General features: G+C 35.5%; 1 long non-coding RNA gene across 3 annotated transcripts; it reads left to right on the top strand.

The window, feature by feature from the left end:
• The first annotated feature begins 3813 nt into the window (after nt 1-3813).
• On the top strand, nt 3814-9201 carry LOC134251923 (uncharacterized). Of its 3 annotated transcripts, none has more exons than XR_009988845.1 (5): nt 3814-3832; nt 5297-5418; nt 5996-6142; nt 7862-7983; nt 8576-9201. It is a non-coding gene; the product is annotated as an uncharacterized LOC134251923 (long non-coding RNA). The 3 variants fall into 3 exon arrangements; XR_009988846.1 differs by lacking the exon at nt 3814-3832 and adding an exon at nt 4457-4475; XR_009988844.1 differs by lacking the exon at nt 3814-3832 and having other exon boundaries at nt 4421-5418; nt 8576-9200.
• Nucleotides 9202-11191: the final 1990 nt, after the last annotated feature.

Raw genomic sequence — 11191 nt, 5'->3', positions numbered from 1 at the left:
TCAAGTCGATATCTCTCACAGTTCTTAAAATACAAGGTGTGACAGACAGACAGACGCCGGTAAAGTGATCCCTTAGTGCCGCTCTGCTCCGCAAGCGATACAATATTGTAAATGAATTTTTACTTTAAGTTTTTTTTATATATTCTATTGATTGTATATTGTTTAACGTCCCTCTCGAGAATTTTTCACTCATATGGAGACGCCACCACTTTCCGGTGGATGGCTGCAAATTTTGTCCTATGATCGGCACTCAGGGCCATTGAGCAGGAAGGGATCTTTTTCGTGCCAGCACCTACTGCGACACGGGACCTCGGTTTAAACGGTCTCATCCGAAGGACCGGTCTCCATGTTCCACAGTGGGATTCGAACCCGCGACGTAAAGATTGACTTCTTCGCAGACGCTCTATCCACTGCGCCACGCGGGCGACTCGTATATTCGAAAGCTAGTCAAATAGTTTTTGCTTCAGTAGTAAAATTCTTTGCTACTTGGAAGTCGTACAGAAAAAAAAAACTATTGTTATTGACCACTAGAGCGGTATCAACCCTGCCTCCGTCTTTGAATCATCTATTGAAGGAGCAGAGTTTCTTGCTGTTAGAATCCTCCTGCACCATATCCAATACATACTAGTAATTAGAGGCACTCTTACATTCCTTCTGAGTTGATTTCTGCCGGCGCCTGTTTTTCTGTCTCTCATTATTTTTTTTATAGTTGATTAAATCTGGTTGAGGTCCACTTCGTTGGTACATGCTTTTTGATGGTGTTGTGACAGATAGTCTAAAAGATGGTTCAAAGTTCATTTATGGGAGTGTTATATGTTGAGTTGTCAAGGAAGTGTGCAAAGTCATGGTCGAGATCTTCTGCCATCTTTGCTATATTGGCTTTCTGTCATAAATAGTCAATCGCGTGGCGCAGCGGTTAGAGCGTGTGCTCTAGAGTCGTGAAGTTAGTAATTGATTCTTACGTAGCGGGTTCGAATCCCACTGCGGGACGTAGAGATCGGTCCTCTGGATGAGACCGTATATACCGAGGTCCCGTGTCCCAATAGGTGCTGACACGAAAAGACCCCCCCCCCCCCCCTGCGCAATAGCCCTAAGTGCCGAATAAAGGACAAATTTTGTAGCCCTCCACCGGAAAGTGGTTGCGTCTCCATGAGTGAAATATTCTCAAGAGGGACGTTAAACAACAGGCAATCAATCCATAAATGGCTGAACCGTTCGACTGTTTTTCATTCGGATTGCACCATGTGTCAATTATAAAATGACGATGCCATGGTACATAATACAGTCTATAATACACCGACACCATTTACAAAATCAGGAAAATCGTGTATGTGAATGTACTTATTTTCATTTTTTTTTACATGAACAAGTATATCAATTTGAGTATTAAAGTTGTGTGCCAACCCCTCCAGATACAGCCGATAGGAAGTTTTTGTCCTTTCTACGGAATCTCTAACTACATTTAAAATTCTAGAGTTTAGAATCTAGTATAGATTTGAATCTATTTTTTCATTAAATCACAAACTACATCTAATATTGCCGACCTTTTTGGCCATATCTGTCGGAGCTTGTTCAGATTTAATTAAGAGAAGCGATGAACTTGTAAATATCCGGATGCGCTACACCAACAATATTGGCAAATCGTCTGTGCCAACCTTTTGAGAAGTTACACGTTTCCGCCGTGTTAGAGTAAATTTACCTCCACAGCAGAAGAGACTGGTGCATGATGATGCGCCCTGGTTTCTCGAACTCTGTCTTCGTCAAGGACTGATCTTCCTTACATAATGAAACATGACACACACAGTATGGTTTTAATATTTCGTTTTCTATCAGGTTTATATTTGTACCGTGTCAGGATCACTTAGGCCCGGGCTTGGTATGTGCCTGTTCGCCTCCAATCCATATGTCTCGTGGCAAGGTTCCTGACAGCTAAACACAACTCCTCTAAGAATGCTACCTTGCTGCTTGGTGGGCGGTAAAGTGAACCGATGACCAGTGGATCTCTACTGTGCTTTCAGGTAATCGCAGCAGATCTAAATTCTGTGGTAGTGTCTGTATCAACATGGCTCCCAGCAATGTTGGAATTGGGGATGGTTGCTACGCCTTCATGTGGGTCGCCTAGCCGATAAAGGAACTGATAGTTCTCTGGGAGGACTTCCTTTTCAAAGGAAATATTTTCACTTATGTAACCAGGTTTCAGTGACAATGATAATGTCAGAGTCAATTTCCGACTGGTAGTTCCATAGGGGCTCTCCTTTGGCTTTGATGCTTTGGAATTTGACGATTATAACACTTAACTTTCTTTTGACAAACTCTTGTTTGAAGCTTGTTGTGACGACGCGTGCTGGGGTGGTCCTACTTCGTCAGGGTCAAAGTTATTAGACACCACGGAAATGTGACTAGTGTAATGGCATGACAAAGCTTTTTCCATGCTGGACAAATCAATATCGTCAAAGAGGCTGGTGTTGAAATTCGGAAGCCCACACTGACAATAGAACCAGAGTACGTCGGTCTTACTATAAGCTTCTCAAACACAGGTGTTCATATTTAAGCATTCCCTGTGAAGCCGTAATTCAGTTATGACATGCTTTAGAATTTACCTCTTTTGACCATATACACGCTTTGAAACATATATGGAATGTAAATTTTGTTTGTGAGGGTGTCCCGGATTTGGGTGTCAGTTATTTGCATTTAACATGACGAGGGCAAAGGATAAAGAAGGGCTGGCCTTTCAAAACACTTGTTAAGCGCCATTTTGAATTGATGTTCTTCTACAATACTTGCTGGGCATGGGAATATGTTCGCACATCTAAAAAAAAAAATGACTGATTTTACATTTTCATAAATTTGTTCATAATGTTGAGATATAGTAGTTCGGGCTGATATAAAAGCTATGTTTACAATTATTACTGTTACCCTTATTGTTTCCATTGATGTGTTCATTTCCGAAGTGAAAGTGGTTTTACATCTTCCAGTCGTAGATTATACAAATAATATAATGAGACTGGAGCACCAAGAATTAATCAACTACTATTATCCCCGGTGGAAAAAAAGCTGCTGCTACTGCTGAAAGCTTTTCAATTAGCGTTGGAGAGGTTCTTTCAGCTGTGGAAAAGTAAAAGAAGAAGGAATTTTTGTTTAAAAATTGCTGGGAATGCTTTAACAGAACAAACTATATTTGATAATATTCCGGCATATAATGAACAGTCAGAGCACTAAAAAAAGGATTGTTATACCTCTCCCTACCAAGGCATCTTCAACAAGCAACCAAAAATACGTCACGATAACCTGCTGATGGATTTTTATAATAATACATCGATGCATTTGGATACAAATTGGGTGGGGTTCGATATGATGTATCGATACATAACAATAACTCGATTTTTAATGCTTTCTTGAAGAATATAATGCACATGTTTTGTTTCGAAATTGTAGTATTAACGATAACAACAACGATCTCACTAAGAACCAAAAGAAAAGTTCGTATTGGTTTAATACGAAAAAGAGTTAGACAACCTTGATTTGAGCTTTCTTCAAAATAGTACCGAAGACTTAAATCACAATCCATTAAAATGAAAAAAAAAAAGTGCTATATAATAGAATCCCTCCCCTAATAATCCGATTTTTAAAAGGTAATAAAGGAACGACCATTTGATTCTTGTGGGGGGGGGGGGGGGGGTTAGGAGAGGGTGGCAGATTTAAGAAATCATCTGTCCTTCAAAATGTTAATTATTAAAAGAACTATAGGATTTTAGTTTGACATCATTTCCTGGTTGAACAAGATGAAGCAGAGTAATAAATGGGTAGGCTTTACCTGATTGGCTGAATTGAGGTATGTAAATATTTTCATTTTAAAGTAAAAATATTAATGTTTGAAATAAATGATGGAATGTGGGAATATTACAAAAATTCTAGAAATACCAGGGGAGATTGTAGGAGTGGGGATTGATATTTTTGGCAGGGTGTCATTTACTGCCGATCTCTGTAAGTTCTAAATAACTGCAAATTTGACCTATAAACGCCGCGGAACGGTATATTTTTTTTCGTGTTTTTAATAAGTGCTTAGAACGAACTTTCAAATAATACCAGTGATTTGTTTGAACGGGAATTATAAGTGCTTAGAACGAACTTTCAAATAATACCAGTGATTTGTTTGAACGGGAATTAGTAAATTACTTGGAGGGCAAAAGGTTTGTATAGAGTTCTATGGGAAATTAATTGGTACTCTTTTCCCTATAGAGACCCCATTTTTTAATAAGTAAAGTGAAGTGAAAGTCATGAAAAGTTATTTTTAGCAATTTATTTGAATATTGAAGACATTTCGAGAGAAAAATTAGCAAAAATTTGAATTATTTATCTGTGGAATTAGGGTTAGAGGTGATTTTGGGTCTTTTGTAGAGATTGGGGGGGGGGGGGGGTTACAGAGGATGGAAATTGGTAAAACAATGTGTAGTTGACTTGGCCATAGGAGAAAGGTAAGTTAAGAAAATGTATCAGATTGATCTTATAATAAATGTTTGTATGTATTCATAAATTTATGTATGTATTTTACATGTACATGTAATTGTGTATTTATATGATTTGCTATATATGTGTACTTTTGGAAGTGTAGGATGGTGGCCTGGTGTTAATTTTTGTTTAGTTTCTTATACGTCTGCACGTTTGGTATCTTTTCGAATAATTTATTCGGCCCTTAAAAGTGCGTTTCGTGGTGTTCATGTGAAAGGAGGTCATTTTCTGTCTTGACGTATCATGTCGGTAGTGTATGTGATCCTCTGGATTGCCTCCCTTTGACTGCGGGGGGATCAGTTTGTAGTTTGGTTGTTTCTATATTGTAGCTACACAAAGGTATGTGTTTTCCCTCTTTTTGCTCTTTGTAGTTCCATCAGGGTGACTCTCTGCAACTCATTTTCTACTGCTTTCCAGTTTTTGTACTTAGAGTTACTTCCCTTAGACTAGCTAACCAAATATGTAGAATTTCAACATGATATAATCTTAATTATTGTGACCTTAGGCTTCTGATTTTGTTTTCTTGAATTATTGGAATGGCATTACTGCATGTATCACATTTGACTTTTCTAATATTTACATGTAATTACATGTAAAATTGTAAAACATGTATTCCACCCTTGACGGATCCATTTTTTAAACATTCGGCCATGTAGAAGATATGTAATTTGGTAATTTTTCAGAAAACTTGAAAAATATTGCTGTTTTCTTTATGATTTATGCTTAATTTGACTAACTTTATTGATTTATTTTCATTTAAAGACTATAGAGGACTTTCATATTTCAGCTTCCTGGACCCGGGAGAGCTTGGTATCTGATCGGCGGGGGGCATTTTCTCTATATAAGAAGAAGATGGAGACTCGCTACCCACCCGATATATTTTGTCGGACAGATTTCTGTACATTGCAGGTAAATTTTTCATTTATTAACTTTTCAGCCTCTTATTGTGGTGTACATTTTGGGGTTTTAAGTCAATTATTGCATTTCTTAATTTTTTACAAATTAATCTGAATTCCCCTTTTTAAAGCATGAAATTCAATAATGTAGATTATGGTTGTACTGTATAAGACTATCAGACACTGCACTTTGATTTGTTATCAAAAGTATTAATTTTCTCTTGTCTGAATTAATTGTAAACAAATATAATAGGGGGCACCTGCTATTTCTCTAAGTGTCTTTCACTGGGGGGTGGGGAAACTTTTTTGTATATACTTAAGCAACAGGAGGGGTTAGATAAGAATCATTTAGTATATCAGAGTCTCAAACAATTTACTTTTCATAAGCATAAGAAAATTTCTATATCAGTCTTTTTAAAACCTTTTAATTTTGCTTAATTAATTATGATTTATCAAATTTTGGACCTTTTTTCTTTATTCTGGGTAGATTCCACCCCTATGAAAAAATTGACACAATTATGACTTTATATCATTTTATTAACATCAAAAAACAAAATCATGTTATTTTATAAATATTTTATTCATTACAGTGACAACTGTATCCAGATTTCATCACAGGAATGAAAGTTTTTCACTCTTTGGAAAAGCACCTGCAGCAGGGAGGGGACATTCATTAAGATGGCCACAGATTCCAAGACACTGAAGTGACAGGCCTCAAATTTCATACATGTATATTGGTAAGTATAAGGTCTTTGAAAATTACAAAATTGACTAATTCTGGGATAGGTAAATATGTAAGTATAGGAAAAAGAGCACCAAAGACCCAGATTTTGACATCATTTCCTGGTTGAACAAGATGAAGCAGAGTAATAAATGGGTAGGCTTTACCTGATTGGCTGAATTGAGGTATGTAAATATTTTCATTTTAAAGTAAAAATATTAATGTTTGAAATAAATGATGGAATGTGGGAATATTACAAAAATTCTAGAAATACCAGGGGAGATTGTAGGAGTGGGGATTGATATTTTTGGCAGGGTGTCATTTACTGCCGATCTCTGTAAGTTCTAAATAACTGCAAATTTGACCTATAAACGCCGCGGAACGGTATATTTTTTTTCGTGTTTTTAATAAGTGCTTAGAACGAACTTTCAAATAATACCAGTGATTTGTTTGAACGGGAATTAGTAAATTACTTGGAGGGCAAAAGGTAGATGTATAGAGTTCTATGGGAAATTAATTGGTACTCTTTTCCCTATAGAGACCCCATTTTTTAATAAGGAGGGCAAAAGGTTTGTATAGAGTTCTATGGGAAATTAATTGGTACTCTTTTCCCTATAGAGACCCCATTTTTTAATAAGTAAAGTGAAGTGAAAGTCATGAAAAGTTATTTTTAGCAATTTATTTGAATATTGAAGACATTTCGAGAGAAAAATTAGCAAAAATTTGAATTATTTATCTGTGGAATTAGGGTTAGAGGTGATTTTGGGTCTTTTTTAGAGATTTTTTACAAATTAATCTGGGGGGGGGGGGGGTTGTACTGTATAAGACTATCAGACACTGCACTTTGATTTGTTATCACAGAGGATGGAAATTGGTAAAACAATGTGTAGTTGACTTGGCCATAGGAGAAAGGTAAGTTAAGAAAATGTATCAGATTGATCTTATAATAAATGTTTGTATGTATTCATAAATTTATGTATGTATTTTACATGTACATGTAATTGTGTATTTATATGATTTGCTATATATGTGTACTTTTGGAAGTGTAGGATGGTGGCCTGGTGTTAATTTTTGTTTAGTTTCTTATATACGTCTGCACGTTTGGTATCTTTTCGAATAATTTATTCGGCCCTTAAAAGTGCGTTTCGTGGTGTTCATGTGAAAGGAGGTCATTTTCTGTCTTGACGTATCATGTCGGTAGTGTATGTGATCCTCTGGATTGCCTCCCTTTGACTGCGGGGGGATCAGTTTGTAGTTTGGTTGTTTCTATATTGTAGCTACACAAAGGTATGTGTTTTCCCTCTTTTTGCTCTTTGTAGTTCCATCAGGGTGACTCTCTGCAACTCATTTTCTACTGCTTTCCAGTTTTTGTACTTAGAGTTACTTCCCTTAGACTAGCTAACCAAATATGTAGAATTTCAACATGATATAATCTTAATTATTGTGACCTTAGGCTTCTGATTTTGTTTTCTTGAATTATTGGAATGGCATTACTGCATGTATCACATTTGACTTTTCTAATATTTACATGTAATTACATGTAAAATTGTAAAACATGTATTCCACCCTTGACGGATCCATTTTTTAAACATTCGGCCATGTAGAAGATATGTAATTTGGTAATTTTTCAGAAAACTTGAAAAATATTGCTGTTTTCTTTATGATTTATGCTTAATTTGACTAACTTTATTGATTTATTTTCATTTAAAGACTATAGAGGACTTTCATATTTCAGCTTCCTGGACCCGGGAGAGCTTGGTATCTGATCGGCGGGGGGCATTTTCTCTATATAAGAAGAAGATGGAGACTCGCTACCCACCCGATATATTTTGTCGGACAGATTTCTGTACATTGCAGGTAAATTTTTCATTTATTAACTTTTCAGCCTCTTATTGTGGTGTACATTTTGGGGTTTTAAGTCAATTATTGCATTTCTTAATTTTTTACAAATTAATCTGAATTCCCCTTTTTAAAGCATGAAATTCAATAATGTAGATTATGGTTGTACTGTATAAGACTATCAGACACTGCACTTTGATTTGTTATCAAAAGTATTAATTTTCTCTTGTCTGAATTAATTGTAAACAAATATAAATTGTAAACAAATATAATAGGGCACCTGCTATTTCTCTAAGTGTCTTTCACTGGGGGGTGGGGAAACTTTTTTGTATATACTTAAGCAACAGGAGGGGTTAGATAAGAATCATTTAGTATATCAGAGTCTCAAACAATTTACTTTTCATAAGCATAAGAAAATTTCTATATCAGTCTTTTTAAAACCTTTTAATTTTGCTTAATTAATTATGATTTATCAAATTTTGGACCTTTTTTCTTTATTCTGGGTAGATTCCACCCCTATGAAAAAATTGACACAATTATGACTTTATATCATTTTATTAACATCAAAAAACAAAATCATGTTATTTTATAAATATTTTATTCATTACAGTGACAACTGTATCCAGATTTCATCACAGGAATGAAAGTTTTTCACTCTTTGGAAAAGCACCTGCAGCAGGGAGGGGACATTCATTAAGATGGCCACAGATTCCAAGACACTGAAGTGACAGGCCTCAAATTTCATACATGTATATTGGTAAGTATAAGGTCTTTGAAAATTACAAAATTGACTAATTCTGGGATAGGTAAATATGTAAGTATAGGAAAAAGAGCACCAAAGACCCAGATTTTGACATCATTTCCTGGTTGAACAAGATGAAGCAGAGTAATAAATGGGTAGGCTTTACCTGATTGGCTGAATTGAGGTATGTAAATATTTTCATTTTAAAGTAAAAATATTAATGTTTGAAATAAATGATGGAATGTGGGAATATTACAAAAATTCTAGAAATACCAGGGGAGATTGTAGGAGTGGGGATTGATATTTTTGGCAGGGTGTCATTTACTGCCGATCTCTGTAAGTTCTAAATAACTGCAAATTTGACCTATAAACGCCGCGGAACGGTATATTTTTTTTCGTGTTTTTAATAAGTGCTTAGAACGAACTTTCAAATAATACCAGTGATTTGTTTGAACGGGAATTAGTAAATTACTTGGAGGGCAAAAGGTTTGTATAGAGTTCTATGGGAAATTAATTGGTACTCTCAAATTTTGTCATATACATTCCGATGGAGTTAACAAAGGTGTATATATTTTGATGTAAATCACAATTTAAACTTATCGTTAACAATTTCGTTATAGACAAGTATAAATTGATAAATTATAAACTTTTAATGTAACAAATGCACAACTACCAAAACAATATAAGGCAGCAAATTTGGAGTGGTGGATCTAATTTCTTTCCATTTTCAAAATTAAAAAAAAAAACTTCATTACCCAAGGAAGTAGCCTCCTATGCCGTGCAAAAATAGTTTCCTGTCGAAAACTTTTATTTATTTATTTACAGAGTATGTAAATTGCACCTGACCAGTACCAAAACAAATTGTAAACATAGACATGTAAGAAATTAAAAAAAAAATTCAAAAGAAAAAAAAAACTTTAAACAGTTGGAGCTATAATTGACTAAGTAAAATTACCGGTATGATACTTGATACAGTGCGGTATTCCACAGCAACTAAATTTATCGTGCTTGGTGTTAATGAAGATGGAAGGAAAATTCATGCGATTTACTTGTTTAACACATGAACTTGATACCAACACCCAACCCACAATTTGCCAATGTTGTTCATACTGCATATGTAGAATTAATTGAGAACATTACCGATAAAATTATAGAGGCATATGCAGATCAAAGACTGTCACTTACTTAATTGGATGCTTCCTTTTGGATTTTTTCTTCGGCAAAAAGGAATCTCGTATTTTAGGTCAAATTCAAAAAGACCAGTAGGAAAAAGTAAGTATCTATCTATTATCTTAAGGACTTCCCCTACTTCAACGACTTAGAAATGACGCATCGTGAGATTCGAAACCGGGTCCGATCACAAATTGAGCGCCCTACTACATGTACAAGGCCACTTTCACAGGCATGAAGGTGGAGAAAGAGTTGAAATGCGGGAATATGCAAAATATAAAGAAAAAAAAACCCTGGTTTGGAATTTTAGTCCATTTTTATTTTATCAAAATAATAATTTTAGTCCCAGTATATTGTGCTTCGAATTTCAGCCCCAAACTTCAGGAATTGTTAATTAGGATACAATATAGAACAATTGCACAGAGCCTGACACTTAACTGTTTAACTTACGAACTATATTGCGTTTTCGGACTAGTGAACCTTCGGACAAGTGGGCCTTCGCACTCATGAAGCTTCGGACTAGTGGACCTTCGAACTAGTGAACTTTCGGAATAGTGGGTTTTCGGACTAATGAACATTCGGACTAGTGGACCGTGACCATGTGTGTCTCATTTTCTTCGTCAGTGTAATCTCACTTTAATTACATATGATACAAACTTAACAAAAATCTTGAAGATTGCAAATAAGTACTAATCTGGTCCGATTTATTCGCGGATGCAGATTCTGAAAAAAATACGCCGAGTAAAATTGGCGTCAAGAAGATTAAAGGAAAAGGTGATAAGAGATGGCGGATACCCGAATTTCCCCCCAAATTTACTGCCGTTCAAGCGAAAAAAGTATGCCAAAATAACCAAATATACATCAATTATATATTTTTGAAATTACTTGAATATCAACGAAAAATTGATAAAAGAAAGCCCATTTCTCCCTAAAACCGAATTTTCTCTGCTTTTATATAATATTAAGGTATTCTTTATACACTTTTCTTTGTTTCAGATTTTTATTTTGCATAGCTAAACATTGCAGATTACTAGTATTTGCATGGTGCAGTACTTAAAGCATCTTCTCCAGAGTCGCGAAGTACAGAGTTGACATTGCAACTGGTCCATTGCAATGCAGGATTAGACCGAATAAACCGACGTCCCGTGTCTCAGTGGGTACTGGCACGAAAATGATCTGGATCCACTTGATTAAATGTTCCAAGACTTTTTTTGATAACAAACTTGCCTTGCTTAAACTCATCACGCGGCCATTGGTGACAATCAGCAAGATATACACTACCACATCTGTAATAGTTTAAATGACCATACCGAA

This window comes from Saccostrea cucullata, unplaced genomic scaffold (assembly GCF_032062105.1).
Source record: "Saccostrea cucullata isolate Sc308-1 unplaced genomic scaffold, CSIRO_AGI_Scuc_v1 ctg2152, whole genome shotgun sequence".
Lineage (NCBI taxonomy): Eukaryota > Metazoa > Mollusca > Bivalvia > Ostreida > Ostreidae > Saccostrea > Saccostrea cuccullata.
This window is presented reverse-complemented; position numbering and strand designations above follow the sequence as displayed.